The sequence below is a fragment of the Equus asinus genome, chromosome 17 (genome assembly GCF_041296235.1).
Source record: "Equus asinus isolate D_3611 breed Donkey chromosome 17, EquAss-T2T_v2, whole genome shotgun sequence".
NCBI classification, from domain to species: domain Eukaryota; kingdom Metazoa; phylum Chordata; class Mammalia; order Perissodactyla; family Equidae; genus Equus; species Equus asinus.
Genome location: NC_091806.1, coordinates 32,244,116 through 32,261,955, shown reverse-complemented (window position 1 = coordinate 32,261,955; position 17,840 = coordinate 32,244,116). Strand labels below are relative to the sequence as shown.

Genomic DNA, 17,840 nt, shown 5'->3' with positions numbered 1-17,840 from the left:
CCTAACACTAAGACTGTGCTAAATACCCAACATTTTACTCATTGCTGTTTATGCACTATCATTTAATTTTCAGAATAATATCTTGAGTTAGGCCTCATTACTATTTTCATTTAGTAGGAGAAGAAAATCAGGTTCAGGGAAGTTAGGATAGGACCAATGATTCCTAGATAGTGAATGGTAGGGCTGATATGCACCTCAGCCCAGAACCGAAGCTTCATATTCGATGCTGTGCTTTCCTCTCAGAATTGCCTCTGCTGGTTGTACATGCTCCTACTGCTCCAGTTATACCACCACACGCACTATACATATATCTCTCAGTATGTCACTGTAACATTCCACATTCTGAGTTTAGAACTTTGGAGAAATGGAGTATTTGTAAATTGAACAACTCAATTTAAATTCAGTTAATACTGGTAGCCTTGGGAATCACTCTTCCTGGGTACAAAGCTTGGCTTTGGCAGTAATAATTTATAAACTTAAATATCTTACTCAGCCTCTATGTTTCATAAGTTAAATGGAGATAATAACTAATCAGTCTCATAGTGTTGCTGAGAGTAACAGATGAATATATACGTAAAGTGTCTATGGCTGTTCCTGCACATGAGCAACATAGATCTAAGGATCAGAAAAACTGAGTGACATATATACCATTCAAGACATTTGATATTTATCAGGACATTATATTTTCTACATCTCAGTTTACAAATTTATAAAATATAAAAGTTGGAAAATGATCCATGAAAACTTTTAGCTTCAAAAGTGTGTAACTCTATAGATAATGTGTGTCTTCAATTTTATTGTCTAGTCGATACTTTAGATGTAGAGAATCATGAAGTACAAATTATTACTATAATGAAATACTGTATATATAAACACAATATTGAGTAAATTTCACCTCACCCTCTTATTTGTTTATCACTTTTCTTTTATTTCTCATTGCTACAGAGCATCCTGTGATTCCCAAATATCATCCATGGAGAACAATACAGAAGTGACTGAGTTTATCCTGTTGGGACTAAACAATGCCCCAGAACTGCAGGACCCCCTCTTTATAATGTTCACTCTCATTTATCTCATCAATATGGTTGGAAACCTGGGGATGGCCGTATTGATTCTCTTGGGCTCTTGCCTCCACACTCCCATATACTTTTTTCTTGGTAACCTGTCTGTGGTAGAGTTTTGTTACTCTACTGCTGTCACTCCCAAGGTCATAGCTGGATTCCTTATAGGAGACAAGGTAATCTCCTACAACGCATGTGCTGCTTAAATGTGCTTTTTTTGGTAACCTTTGTCACTATAGAAAATTTACTTTTGGCATCAATGGCCTATGACCGCTAGGCAGCAGTGTGTAAACCCCTAAATTACACCACCATAAGGATGACAAGAGTGTGTGTACGTCTTGCCAGAGGTTTCTACTTCTGTGGTTTCCTAAATGCCTCCATCCACGTTAGGGATACATTGAGTCTATCTTTCCTATGTCCAATGTGATCCATCACATTTTCCTTGATGTTCCAGCAGCCATGGCTCTCTCTTGCTCTGACAGATTATTAGTGCGCTGATTCTTATTTTTGTGGCAAGTTTCAATATCCTTTTTGCTCTCCTGTTTATCTCGATTTCTTACCTGTTCATATTTGTCACCATCCTGAAGACACACTCAGCAGAGGGATATGTGAAGGCTTTATCCACCTGTACTTCCCATCTCACTATAGTTTCCATCTTCTACGGGACAGACATCTTCAAGTACTCCCAGCCTAGCTCCAGTCATTCTATGGACACAGACAAAATTACATTTTTGTTCTATACTATGCTCATCCCCATGCTGAACGCTGTGGTCTATAACCTGAGGAACAAAGAAGTCAAGAATGCATTCAAGAAGATTGTTGAGAAGGCAAAATATTCTCTAAGTTTAGTCTTTTAATGATGTGGAATCCACAACAGTTTTTCATCCCTCTTAGATCTACTCCATGTCATAATTCAGTGTTTATGACCATGTTAAGTAGTAGAACATAAAATTTTATCGAATAATGATTGTTTCTTTAGCTCTGGAACAGGTCCAAGCATCCAAAATGCAGAAAAATGTGATAACTGTTTTTAACAAACACTATGTTATACTAGAGTAGGCAGAATAAGTCATTCTTTTGCCCTAACCTTATGACACCCAACTCTTCACATTGTGCTAAAAAAAATGCACTGACATTAATAGTGCTATTTTCTTTTTTTAGAAGAGCTTTGAATTGTTACTTCCACTACTGATACTTTAGTTGAACTATATCATGTCTTATCACTCTCCTATCCCATTAACCCACTTCATTTACACTGATTCCTTGCTATTTCTGGACAACTCCTTGCATGCCTGTGTCTCAGGAGCTTTGCATTTGTTGTTTCCTCTTCATGGAATACTCCCACAATCATTTCTGACTGCTGGTTAAATGTTGCCTGCTCAGAGAATTCATACAGAACTTCCTTGAACTGCTTTACGAAATAGTCACTCCAGTCTTCTTGGACCTTCTTTCATCAGCCTGCTTCATTCTTCACAGTTGTTATCAACATTCAGCTCTTGTATTTATTTGTTCACCTATTCATCTGTATCCCTAAACTTGAATGGAAATTCCCTGTGAGCAGTAGCTTAATCTGTTTATTTCACCAGAAATAAAGCTTGAGTCTTGATTTAAAAATTATTTCACAGAGCTTTAAACAACTGAAGAAGTTTCAAGTTGTATGGCTGAAAGTAGGCTGTAAAAACTGTAAAATTCAAGGTGCAAATACTCCCTAACATCCACTGGATAATGACGCCAACTTTCGCAATGAATTGACAGTCTCAAAAAATTCTCCAATCCTGGGGCTGGCCCCGTGGCCGAGTGGTTAAGTTCACGTGCTCTGCTGCAGGCGGCCCAGTGTTTCGTTGGTTCGAATCCTGGGCACGGACATGGCACTGCTCATCAAACCACGCTGAGGCGGCATCCCACATGCCACAACTAGAAGGACCCACAACGAAGAATATACAACTATGTACTGGGGGGCTTTGGGGAGAAAAAGGAAAAAAATAAAATCTTTAAAAAAAAAAATTCTCCAATCCTAACATTGAACAGCCAACCCTGGTGGTCTAGTGGTTATTATTCAGTGCTCTCACCAGCACAGTTGGTTTGTTTCCCAGTCATGGAACCACAACACTTGTCTGTCAGTTGTCATACTGTGGCAGCTGAATGTTGCTGTGATGCTGAAAGCTATACCACCAGTATTTCAAATACCAGCAGGGCCACCCATGATGGATAGGTTTCAGCAGATCTTCCATACTGAGATAGACTAGGAAGAAGAAAGTGGTCTCCCACTTCTGAAAAAAATTGGCCATGAAAAGCCATGAATAGTAGTGCAGTATTGTCTGATATAGCACCAGAAGGTGAGAGGGTGGCACAAAAAGATCCAGTAGGGGTCCACTCTGCAGTACACAGGGTCACTAGGAGTCAGAATTGACTTAATGACACTAACAACAAAAAACATGGAATAATCCTTCCTCTTTTGAAATTCTCCAAACTTTTTTCTTCTGGCAGCCTAGAAAGGATGGAAAAATATATGTAAGGGCCAATTAGAATATATTTCCCACTTCTCCAAATCACACCTTAATAAATAAAATGTTTGCCAATCATACACTAACTCTATATTTATTTGTCTTACTCAATAAACTTACACTCTTTTTTATCACCCTTGAACTCTTGAAGAAATGGAAGTGATGGAAGATGATTTCCTTTGCTGCAAGTTTATGAATGAACTTTCTTTGTTAATTTTGTGTTGGACACAGGTTTTTCTCTGATGTACTTCAGAAAAGTTAATGAAGAATAATGAGTAAGAAAAAAACATTTAAGAGATTGGATCAGGGATCAAGGAAAACAATGGAAAATGAAGTTTTTCCCAGAGAAAAAAATCATAGTCTCATAAATAAATATTTCTCATCACTAGCGTTGAATTACCTTCATAAAATCAATTCAAAAAGATTTCTAAACTGAAATCTCATGTGTCTTCCATTACTGTCAGTGATGAATAGAGTCTTTTTGTCTAATTGTCTTTACTCTGGTCCAACATTGTTTATTGGGTGTGAACGTAGAATGAGCTAATTTTTCTTTTTAGTTCTTAAGTTGCTAGACAATGAAGAACCATATCTAGATTGGTTTAATCTCTTCAATAGCCTGAACATTGAGCTTCTATATTGATTAGTTGGTGTCTAGGTTGTCTCCCTGGTGGAGGTGGATAACAAATTCTGTATGTGGGAGGAAGTATAAAATGATATTTGACGATGATAAGCACTACAATGGAAGAGCCTGGTTAGTTATTTTCCAGACTACTTTCTTTTTGCTCCTGGGAATATATGTGGGCTCTATTTCTCAGCCTTCATGCAGTTAATTGAGGCCATGTGCTTGTGTTCTTATCAATGAAATGTATGTTATATGTGCCACTTCCAAGTCTGGCCCATAAAACTTCTCATGTGATGTTTTGCCCCTTCTCTTTGTTTGTCACCAGCTGGATGGAGAGGATTCAGACAAGAGATGATGAAACCACCAAATGGAAAGAACCTGGGTCACTGAATTTCTGTATCCTTTCCCACAGAACAACTAATTAAACCATATAAGAGCAAGAAAAACCTCTATGGCCACTGCAATGTTGGAGTTTGCTTATATGACAGCTAGTATTATTTACCCTAACTGATACAGACAAATTCTCATAAGACAATCTGGATGTTGTTGGTGCAGCGGGAGGGCGTATATAGTGGAAAATCTGTCCAATTTCTCCAACACAACTTAATTCTGTGATTGTTTATTTGTGAATCCTCACCAAGCCTCCAAATCATAACTAAATTGGCTACCACGAGTTAAATTAGCACAGGTTTTGGAGACAGGAGAAATTCAATTTGAATTCAATCTAATCAAAGTTTGTGAAATAGGGTAAGTTATTTAAGTGTTCTAAGCTTGCACTGGGGAAATTAATGCTTTTCTCACAGGATTATGTTAAATGGATATTGAAAAAGCCAGACTAAAGCTAGGGCCTGAAACAGAATAGCTGCTCAAAATATCTTAGTATTCTTTCCCTGCCATTCCTTTTCCTATCTTTCTTTCATTTTGCCATCTAATTTGTCAACCTACTCTATATAACTAGTAATACACTTATGAATTATATTGGTTTGTATTTACAGGTTTAGCTGTACTACTGAATTGTGGATCCTTTGAGAACAAAGATGTTTTAGGTATGTATTCTCAGAATCTAACATTTATTCTATAGGAGAACTCAAGAGTGTCTAATAAAATCATGATTCAGTGTAGGAAGAAAGTTTCATGGGCTGACCTCCTCACTATTAACTAGGCCATGAATTTTTATCTCTACCATCTTTTCCTTCATGGCAGTGATCAAAATAATTTGTAATTGCATATTCATTTTGTGTGTGTATTCACTTCTTTAACTTGTCTTCCCATTAGAATAAAAGTTCCATGTATACATGAACAATTTCTGATTTGTTCCCTAACAAATACTGATGCCTAGATCAAAGTTGGGGCTCAGTAAAAGATTTTAATGAATAAATTAATGATGAGGAACTGAACAGAAAAACTTATCATCTGTTTGTAAAAACAGAATACAGTCAACAAAGCCTGCTAGGTCATGCTGCAGTAGCACATTACATTGAAAACCCAACAGTTTAACACAACAAAGATTTTATAATCATTTTCCATGTTTGCTGTAAAAAATTACCACATAGGGGGTTTAAAACCACACCCATTTATTCTCTCACAGCTTTGGAGTCCAGATGTTGGCAATCAGTTTCACTAGGATGGAACCAAAGCATCCCTCTCTAGAGGTTCCAGGGAAGGCTCTGTCCATTGTATGTTTAATCTTCAGGTGGCTGCCAGCATTCCTTAGCTATATTTGCATCAATCTAATCTCTGCTTTTGTTGGTCACATTATTTTCTCCTCTTATTGTCTAATTTCCCTCTACTCGCTTTTTAATTTATATGAGATGTACACAACAAAATTTACTATTTTAAAGTGTACAATTCAGTAGTATTTAATATATTTGCAATGTTGTACAACCATCACATCTATCTAATTCCAAAATCTTTTTTCACTAACAAAGATCCTGTACCCGTTCAGGCCCCCTACCTTAATGGGGGCCTTACAACAACTTCCTTCAATCTCTATTAATTTTATTGAACCAACTAATTCTATTAAACCAAAAATCTACCTTCAATCTCTATTAATTCACCTATTCTGGATATATCATGTAAATGGAATCATATAATACATGAATGACCTTTTATGTCTGACTTCTTTCACACAGAATAATGTTTTCAAGACTCATCTATGTTGTAGCACGTATCAATATTTCATTTCTTCTTATGACAATATTTCATTTTTTATATATACCACATTTTGTTCATACATTCTCAATTGATGACCTTTCAGATTGTTAACATCTTTTTACAACTGTTAATAATACAAAGTGAATACCTGTATTTGTGTACAAGTATTATATGAGGACCTGTTCCATTTTTTTGGTGTATAACTAAGAGTAGGATGGCTCGTTCATATGTTAATTCTATGTTTAACTTCTGAAGACTGTCAAACTGTTTTCAACAGCAACTGTCCCATTTCAAATCCCCACCAGCCATGTGCAAGAGTTCAAATTTATTCACATCCTCACTAACATCCTCACTTGTTAGTTTCCATTTGCTTTTCTAATAGCCATCCTAATGGGTGTGAAATAGTATTTCATTGTAGTTTTTATTTACATTTCCCTAATGACTAATGATTTTGAACATATTTCCATGTGTTTATTGGCCTTTAGTAAATATCCTTAGAGAAATGTCTGTTCAACTCCTTTGCTCATTTTTTTGTTGGATTGTTTGTTTTTTTGTTGTTGAGTTGTACAAGTCCTTTATATATTCTGCACACTAAGCCTTTCTCAGAAATAGAATTTGCAAATATTTTCTCTCATTCTGTAGGTTTTTGTTTCATATTCTGATAATGTATTTTGATACAAAAAGTTTCTAATATTGAAGAAATCCATTTTGTCTCTTTTTTGTGGCTATTGCTTGTGATTTTAGTATAATATATAAGAAACTATTGCCAAATCCAGGGTCTAGATTTTTACCCACATTTTCTAATTGTTTTCTGTTTTTAGCTCTCATATTTAGGTCATCAATCATTTTGAGTTGATTTTTGTATATAGTGTAAAGTAAGAGTCCAACTTCATTCTTTTGCATGTGAATATCCAGTTGTCTCAGCACCATTTGCTGAAGACAATTCTTTTCCCTTTGAAGGACTTGATACCTTTGTATCAAAAATCAATCAATGGCAATAGATATATGGACTTATTTCTTGTTTCTCAATTCTATTTCATTTCCCTGTGTCTCTATCCTTAAGACAGTAACAAATTGCTTTGCTTACTGTAGATTTGCAAATCATTTTGAAATCAAGAAATGTGAGTCCTCCTACTTTGTTCTTCTTTCTCAAGATTGTTGTGGCTATTGATGATCCCTTGCAATTCTATATGAATTTTAATAATAGTTTTTCCATTTCTGGAAACAGGCCATTAAAATTTTAATAGTGATTACTTAAATCTGTAGATCCCTTTGGACCTTATTGCCATTAAACCGTATTACATCCCTCAATCTATGAACATAGAATGTCCTTCCATTTATTTAAGTCTTCTTGAATTTCAGCAATTTGTTTTACAGTTTCAGTGTACAACTCTTTCACTCCTTGATTAAATTTATTCTTGTGTATTTTAACATTTGCTTGCTGTTATAAATAGATTTTTTTCCTTAATTTCCTTGTGGGATTGTTTATTTTTAGTGTATGTAAGTATCACATTCTTTGGTGATTTTTGTTTGGTGAATAAGTTTATTAGATAATATTTTTTGTACATTCTTTAGGATTTTCTGTATATAAGATTATGTCATCTGGAGATGTCACCAAAATGGCAGTGTGAGTAGTCTTCTTTGTCTCTCCCCCTTCAAATCTACAACTAATTGGACATTCATTGCTTAACAAAGGATATCCATATAGCATCTCAGGACGCCTGAGAGACCCATGCTGCTATACATGGGAAGTTGGACGGACTTCCCCCGGGAGGAGATAGAGGTAGGTGAAAACTCTCCCACCCCGACCCCCAAACAGCCTAGTACCTGCAAACGGTTTTCTTCCAGCGGACTCCCCCATAACATCGCCACGCACCAAGGGCAGGGGGGTGCGCACACCAGAGGAGTGACGGTGGAAACAGGTGACTACAGCCCTACCTAAGCCCCCCGCGATTACACCTAAGCCCAGGGGGAAATTCCAGGGTCCCACACTGGTGGTGGTAAGGAAAGCCTCTACTCGCCATTAGTGGAGAGGCCCTTCCCAGCATCCACAATGCCAGGAGGCTCCCGAAAAGAATCCCGAATGGGGCAGCAGCCTGCCAGCTGCCACTGCCAGTCTCACGGACAGCAGCTGTCACCCGGATGGGGCACAGGGCTACCGGAGATCTCTTGGGAGAAGACTGGGGTGGGGTGGAGTTCCAGTGGCCGGCTCCGTTGCCCAGGGGGAAACTCCAGGGTCCCGTTCTGGCGGCAGGGAAAGCCTCTACTCACCATTAGCAGACAGGCTCTGCCCAGCATTCAGAACGCCAGGAGGGTCCCTAAGAGGAGAATCCCAGGCAGGGCAGGAGCCAGCCAGCTGCCACCGGAATCACAGTATCTGGCTGTCCCTGAGACAGGGCAAGGGGCTCCCTGAGACCCAGGGGGAGAGGACTGGGGCTGGGTGGAGCTCCAGTGACCTGGCTCCATGGCCCAGGGGGAAACTCCATGGTCCTGCACCAGCGGGAGGGAAAGCCTCTACTTGCCATTAGCAGAGAGGCCCTGCCCAGCATTCAGAACACCAGGAGGGTCCTGAAGAGGAGGACTCTGGGCAGGGCAGCAGCCCACCAGCCGCTGCCAGACTCACGGACTCTGGCTGTCCTCCAGACGGGGCAAGCGGCACCCAGAGATTCTGTGGGATTGGTCTGGGCCTGGGTGGAGTTCCAGCAGCCCAGCTCCACGGCCCAGGGTGAAACTCTATAGTCGCACAGCAGCCTCAGCGAAAGCCTCTGCTAGCACTAGTAGAGAGGCCCCTCCCAGCAATCACAAGGCTGGAAAGCCCTGGGACAAAGGTAGCATAGCTAGGTGAGCTAACCACAGACCGCGGAAGATCCCCATAGCTCTGCTGTGACCTATAGTGGGCAAGTGAGATTTTGTGGGCTCCAACAGTGACAGAGCCACAAACATAGGTGATCCTGCCCCTGGCCGCTGGGAAAGCCCATAACACCACTGCAGATGCTACGGAGGGAGTATGTCTAGGTGGTCTGCAACATAGGCACCAACAGCCTGAAGCCCCCTTGTGACTGCCCCCACAGCTGAAGAGGGACCCCAGAAGACCACTGTGACTACGAGGAGGGGCCCACGCCCAGTTAGCAACAGCTGACAGGGTTCCTGGTCCATGCAGTCTAAACAGCTGCTCCCCCACCGCACCAGTAGAAACAAGTGGAAACAGTAACTAAACTCTATCTCTATGTGGAGGCACAAATCTATGCCATCAAGCAGTATGAAAAAATATATTAAATCTCCAGAACAGAAGGAAAATGACAAATACCCAGAAAACAATCCCAAAGAAAATGAAATATATAACCTAAATGACGATGACTTCAAAACAGCTATTATTAAAAACCTCAATGAGTTAAAAGAGAATTCAGATAGACAACTCAATGAGTTCAGGAGCTATGTCACAAAAGAGTTTGATACTATAAAGAAGAACCAAACAGAAATACTGGAAATGAAGAACACAGTGGAGGAGATTAAGAAAAATCTGGATGCTCTGAACAGTAGAGCCGATAATATGGAGGACAGAATTAGCGATTTTGAGGATAGGAATATAGAAATGCTGCAGGCAGAGTAGGAGAGAGAACTAAGACTAAAAAGAAATGAAGAAACTCTCCAAGAATTATCTAACCCAATTAGGTGATGCAACATAAGGATTATAGGTATACCAGAGGGAGAAGAGAAGGAGAAAGGGGCAGAAAGCCTGTTCAAAGAAATAATGGCTGAGCACTTCCCAAACCTGGGGAGTGAGATGGAACTTCATGTGACAGAAGCCAATAGATCTCCAAACTTTATCAATGCAAGAAGACCAACCCCAAGGCATATAGTAGTGAAGCTAGCAAAAGTCAATGACAAAGAGAAAATACTAAGGGCAGCCAGGCAGAAGAAAATAACCTACAAAGGAACCCCCATAAGGCTATCAGCAGATTTCTCAGCAGAAACTTTACAGGCTAGAAGAGAGTGGAATGATATATTCAAAACTCTGAAGGACAAAAACCTGTAGCCGAGAATACTCTACCCAGTGAAAATATCCTTCAAATACAATGAAGAAATAAAAACTTTCCCACATAAACAAAAATTAAGGGAGTTCATTGCCACAAAACCTCCTCTTCAAGAAATGCTCAGGAAAACCCTCATACCTGAAAAATCAGAAAAAGGAAAGGGGCTACAAAACCAAGAGCAAAGGAGATAAGTAGAAGGACAATAATAGAAAGTAGCAGCTCTCCATCAGAATGGGTTAGCAAAAGTTAAATAAACATTAAAGATAAAAGGAAGGGAAATACCAAGAATAAATATAACCCTGTCATTTTAACCACAAACTCACAACACAAGAAAGAAGAGGAAAAAAAAATCTGACAATAACAACCTAGAAGGGGAAGAGAAAATGAATGAAAGGTTTTAATTCAAGGAAATAAGAGGCTATCAGAAAATGGACTATCTCATCTATGAGATGTTTTATACTAACCATCTGGTAACCACTAAACAAATAATAAGAATAAAGACACAAATTACAAATAAGAAGAAACCCAATACAGAAATTTACATACCTGAATTAGTAATCCAAAAATCATGGGACGAGAAACAAAGGAAATACAAGAGAACTGGAAAACAAGAGATAAAATGGCAGCGGTAGGCCCCCACATTTTAATAATCACTCTAAATGTAAATGGATTGAACTCTCCAATCAAAAGACACAGAGTGGCAGGATGGATCAAAGAACAAAACCCAACAATATCTGCCTCCAGGAAACACACCTCAGCCCCAAAGACAAACACAGACTCAGAGTGAAGGGATGGAAGACAATACTCCAAGCTAATAATGAACAAAAGAAAGCAGGTGTCGCTATACTAATATCAGACAAAGTAGACTTCAAAGATTATATCATCTGAAAATGAAATGGTTTTTCTTATTCCTTTCCAATTTGTACACCTTGTAATTCTTTTATTCCTTTATAATTGCTCTAGATAGAAATCCCAGTACAACTTCTAATAAAAGTGGTGAAAGAAGTCACCCTTGTCTAGTATCTGATCTTACAGGGAAGGATTTCAGTCTTTCACACTCGAGTATGATGTTAGCTGTGGGTTTTTCATTAATGCTCTTTATCAGTTTGAGGAAGTTCACTTTTTTCCTTTTTTTTACTTTTTTTTGAGGAAGATTAGCCCTGAGCTACCATTCGCCACCAATCCTCCTCTTTTTGCTGAGGAAGACTGGCCCTGAGCTAACATCCATGCCCATCTTCCTCTACTTTATATGTGAGACACCTACACAGCGTGGCTTGCCAAATGGTGCCACGTCCACACCCGGGATCAGAACCAGCAAACTCCGGGCTGCCAAAGCAGAACGTGCAAATTTAACCACTGCGCCACAGGGCTGGCCCCCAGGAAGTTCACTTTTATTCCTACGTTTCTTGTTGTTTTTATCATGAAACCATGAGAGATATTCTCAAATATGTTTTCTGAATTAATGAATGAAATAATCATGTGTTTTCTCTTCATTCTATCAAAGTTGTTAGTTACATTGACTAATTTCAAATTTTCTTTTTTTCCAGTTTTATTAAGATACAATTGATATGTTACATTATATAAGTTTAAGTTGTACAATGCAATTGTTTGAAATGATTACCACAATGTTTGGTTAATATCCATCACCTCACACGGTTACAAATGTTTTATCTTGTGATGAGAACATTTAATATCTACTTTCTTGGAAACTTTCACATATACAATACAGTATTGTTGATTATGGTTATCATGGTGTACATTACGTCCCAAGATCTTGTTGATCTTATAATTGGAAATTTATCCCTTTTGACCACCTCCACTTGTTTCCCCCTCCCACAATTCCACCTCTGGCAGCCACCAATCTGTTCTGTTTCTATGAGTTCAGTTTTCTTAGATTTCACAAATAAGTGAGACTGTACATTATTTATCTTTCTCTGTTTGGCTTACTTCACTTAGTATAATGCCCTCAAGTTTTGTTCATGTTGTCGCAAATGGCAGGATTTCCTTCTTTTTTATGGCACAATAATATTTCTATGTCTAAATCTATACCACATTTTCTTTATCCATTCATTCATTAAAAGACACTTAGATTGTTTTCATGACTCCTATTCCTTTGCTATTGTAAATAATGCTGCAACGAATATGGGGGTCCAGCAATCACTATGAGATATTGATTTCATTTTCTTTCAATATACACCCAGAAGTGGAATTACTGGATCATACAGTAGTTCTATTTTTCTTTTTTTGAGGAACCTCCACAATATTAACTATAGTGGCTGTACCAATTTACATTGCCACCAACAGTGCACAAGGGTTCATTTTCTCCACGTCTTCACCAGAACTTGGCATCTCTTTTCTTTTAGATAATAGCCATTCTAACAGATGTCTGGTGATATTTCATGTTTTTGATTTGCATTTCCCTGATGACTAGTGATGTTAAGCACCTTTACATGTACCTGTGGCCATTTGAATATCTTCTTTGGAAAAATGTCATTTAAGTCCTTTGCCCATTTTTTAACTGGATTATTTGCTTTTTTACTATTGAGTAATGTGAGTTCTTTATTTTTTGGATATTAACCCTTTTTTCAGAAATATAGTTCGCGAATAGGTTGCCTTTTCATTTTGTTGATTGTTTCTTTTGCTGTGCAGAAGTTTTTAGTTTGATGTGGTCACACTTGTTTAATGTTGCTTTTGTTTCTTGTCCTTTAGCATCATATCCAAAAAACCATTGCCAAGACCACTGTCAAGAAGCTTTTCCCCCAAGATTTTTTCCAGGAGTTTTATGGCTTCAGGTCTTACATTTAAGTCTTTAATCCGTTTATAGTTAATTTTTGTGAGTGATATAAAATAGAGGTCTAGTTCCATTCTTTGCATATGAATATCTAATTTTCCCCTCTTCATTTATTGACGAGATTATCTTTTATACATTGAGTATTGTTGGCTTCTTGTCAAATAATAGTTGACCATACATGTAACCATATATAAGAGTTTATTTCTGGGCACTTGATTCTGCTCCATTGATCCATGTGTCTAATTTTATGCCAGTAACATACTGTTTTGATTAGTATAGCTTGGTAATATAATTTAAAATCAGGAAGCGTGATGCCTCCACTTTGTTCTTCTGTCTCAAATTACTTTGATATTCAGGATATTTTTGTAGTTGCAAATAAATTTTAGCATATTTTTCTCTGTTTCTGTGAAAAATGGCATTGGTATTTTGATAGAGATTGTATTGAATTTGTAGATTACTTGGATTGTATGGACAATTTAACAACATTATTTCTTCCCATCCATTAACATGAGGGTATCTATTCATTTATTTGTGTCTTCTATTTCTTTTATCAAAGTCTTATAGTTTTCAGTGCACAGTTTTTCACCTCCTTGGTTAAATTTTCCTAGTTATTTTATTCTTTTTGATGCAAATGTAAATGAGATTGATATTTTAATTTCTTTTTCTGATAGTCCATTATTAGTGTATATAAATGCAACTTATTTTTGTATATTTATTTTATATGCAACAACCTTACCAAACTTGTTTATTAATTCTGTTTTTTGGTGGAATATTTGAGGTTTTCTATACATAATATCAATTTAGCTGCAAATAGAGACGATTTTAATTCTTCCTTTCCAGTTTGAGTGCCTTTATTTTCTTTTTCTTGACTAATTGTTCTGGCGAGGACGTTAAGGACTATGTTGTATGAAAACAGTGAGAGGTGACATCTTTGTCTTTTTCCTCATGTTAGAGGGAAAGTTTTCAGCTTTTGAACTCTGAGTATTTTGTTAGCTGTCAACTTGTCATATGCCCTTTATTGTGTTGAAGTACTTTCCCTCTATACCAAGTTTCTTGAGAGTTTTCATCATGAATGAATGTTATATTTTAGCAAATGCTTTTTGAGCATCTATTGAGACTACCGTATGATTTTATCCTTCATTTTGTTAATGTCATGTATCACATTGATTGATTTGACAATTTTAAACTATGTCTGCATCCCTGGAATAGTCACAAAATTTTATCCTTTTGTGATGTATTGTTGAATTTGGTTTTGTTGAATATTTTTGCACATATATACATCAGGGATATTGCGTGTAGTTTTCTTGTCTTCTAATGTCTTTGTCCAGTTTTGGAATCATCATAATACTGGCCTCATAAAATGAATTTGGATGTGTTCCTTCTTCTTATATTTTTGGAAGACTTTGAGGAGGATTGGTATTAATTTTTCATTAAATGTTTGGTATAATTCACCACTGAAGCCATCTGGTCCTGGACTTTCATTTGTTTGGTGGTTTTGATTACTGATTTAGTGTCCTTTCTAGAAATTTAACTGCTCAGATTTTCTACTTCTTCATGATTCAGTCTTAGTAGGTTTTATTTTTCTAGAAATTTCTTCTAGGTTGTCCATCTGTTGGTGTACAATTGATCATAACAGGCTTTTATGAACTCTTATATTTGTGTGGTATTAATATCTCCTATTTCATTTGAAACTTTATTTCTTTGAATTCTTTTTCTATTTTTCTTGTCTAGCTAAATGTTTGTCTATTTTAGTTACCTTCTCAGAGAGCCATCTCTTTGTTTAATTGACATTTTCTGTTTTCTCTTTACTGTTGATTTCATCTAACTCCTCTCACAATTCTGTTATTTCTTTCCTTCTACTCACTTTGGGCTTTGGTTGTTCTTCTTTTTCTGGCCCTTGATGTAAAGTTATGTTGTTTATTTGAAATCTTTTTTTCTTTATTGTATGCATTTATTGCTATGAACGTCCCTCCAAGAACTGCTTTTGCTGCAACCATAAGTTTTGGTATGTTGTATTTTCTCTTTCATTCGCCTCAAGATATTTTTTGACTTCTCTTTTGATTTCTTCTTTGACTCATTGGTCAGAAACATGTTGTTTAATCTCCACATATTTGTGAATTTTCTAGTTTTCTTCTTGTAATTGATATTTAGTTTCATGCCATTATGGTCAGAAAAGATAGTTGATATGATTTCAATCTATTTAAATTTATGGAGACTTTTTTTGCAGCAGCAGCAGCAGAAGATCCACCCTTTGCTAACATCTGTTGCCAATCTTTATCCTTCTTTTCTCCCCCCAAAGCTCAGTACATAGTTTTGCATAATTGTAAGTTCTTTTACTTCTTCTATGTGAGTTGTCATCACAGCATGGCTACTGACAGACAAGTGGTTTTGTTCTGCACCTGGGAACCAAACTCAGGACGCCAAAGGGAAGCATGCCAAACTTTAACAGCTAGGACATCAGGGCTGACTCATGAAGTCATTTTTGTGAAAAAAACGTATGATCTATGCTTGAGAATTGTCCATGTGCACCTGAGTAGAATGTATATTATGCTGTCATTGGAGGTAATGTTCTATAGACATCTATGAAGTCCATCTGGTCTAATGTGTAGTGTAAACACAATGTTTTCTTGTTTATTTTGTGTCTGGATGGTCTATCCATTGTAGAAAGTAAGATATTGAAGTCCCTACTATTACCACATTATTGCCTATTTCTTACTTCAGGTCTGTTAATACAGGTATATTTTGGTTTTCCTATGTTTAATGCAAATATATTTATAATTGTTATAGCCTCTTGATGTTGTGACCCCTTTGTCATTATATAATGCCCTTATTTGTCTCTTTTGACTTTTTTAACTTAAACTATTTTGTGTGATAAAAGTATAGTTACCTCTGCTTTCTTTTGGCATCTATTTGCATGGACTATCTTTTTCCATCCCTTCACTTTCAGCCTATGTATGTCCTTAAAGCTGTTGTGCAACTCTTTTAGACATTACATAGTTGGATCTGTTTTATTATACATACAGCCACTCTATAAATTTTGCTTGTAGAATTTAGTCCATTTCTATTTAGAGTAATTATTGACATGTATGAGCTTACTATTGACATTATATTAATTGTTTTCTGGCTTTTTTGCAATTTCTTTTATCCTTTCTTCTCCTTTTGCTCTTTTCCTTTGTGATTTGATGATGTTTTATAATGGAATGTTTAGATTCCTTTCTCTTTGTCTTTTTTGTATCAACTAGAGACTTTCGTTTTGTGATTAGGTTACAATGAAGCTTACATAAAACATCTTATATTTACCAAGGTCTATTTTAGGCTGTTAATAACTTCAAAGCACACTTAAACTCTACATTTTTACACCTCCCCACCGTTTACATATTTTATGCCACAATTTTTATCTTTTTACTGTGTGTCTCCATTAACAAATTATTGTAGCAATTTTATTTTACTTTTGTCTTGTAACCTTCATATTAGAGCCATGTTTTACCCACCACAATTACAACATTAAAATATTCTGATTTTGTCATATATTTACCTTTACCAGTAATATTTATTCTTCCGTATGTTCCTGTTGCTAATCACTATCCTTTTCTTCAGCTTAAAGAGGTTCTTTTACATTTCTTGTAAGGTTGTTTTGGTGGTGATTAACTACTTCAGCTTCTACTTGGCTGGAAATTGTTTATCTCTCCTTCAATTCTGAAGGACAACTTTGTCAGGTAAAGTATTCTTATTTGGCATTTTTTTCTTTCAGCACTTTGAATAAATTGTGCCATTCTCTTCTGGCCTACAAAGTATATGCTGGAAAATATGCTCATAGTCCTTTGGGTGTTCCATTGTACATATAAGATGTTTTTCTCTTGCTGTTTTGTTTTTTATTGAGCTCATAATAGTTTACATCAATGTGATATTTCAGTTGTACATTATTTCTGACTGTTACCACATAAGTGCTCCCCTTCACCCCTTGTGCCCCCCACCTCCCTTCCCCTGGTAACTACTGAACTTTTTTCTTTGTTCCAGTACTTGTTTATATTCCACGTATGAGTGAAGTCATCTGGTACTTGTCTTTCTTAGACTGGCTTATTTCACTTAGCATAATTTCTTCTAGGTCCTTCCATGTTATTGCAAATGGGATGAATTTGTCTTTTTTTCTGGCTGAGTAGTATTCCATTGTATATATATACCACATCTTCTTTATCCGATCATCAGTTGATGGGCACTTGGGTTACTTCCATGTCTTGGTTATGTGTATAATGCTGCAATGAACATAGGGGTGCATATGTTACTTTGGATTGTTGATTACAAATTGTTTGGGTAGATATCCAGTAGTGGGATAGCTGGTTCAGATGGTAGTTCTATTTTTTGTTTTTTGAGGAATCTCCATATTGTTTTCCTAGTGGTTGCACCAGTGTGCATTCCTGCAAGCAGTGTGTCAGGGTTCACTCCTCTCCACACCCTCTCCAACATTTGTTATTTTTAGTCTTAGTGGTTATAGCCATTTTAACAGGTGTAAGGTGGTATCTTAGTGTAGTTTGGTTTGCATTCCCTGATGATTAGTGATGTTGACCATCTTCTCATGTGTTTATTGGCCATCTGTATATCTTCTTTGGAAAAATGTTTGTTCATCTCTTCTGCCCACTTTTTGATCGGGTTGTTTGCTTTCTTATTGTTCAGCTG

General features: G+C 37.0%; 1 pseudogene; it reads left to right on the top strand.

Moving 5' to 3' along the window:
- The first annotated feature begins 937 nt into the window (after positions 1–937).
- Positions 938–3,538, top strand: LOC106822552 (olfactory receptor 5B3-like; annotated as a pseudogene).
- The last annotated feature ends 14,302 nt before the right edge of the window (positions 3,539–17,840 follow it).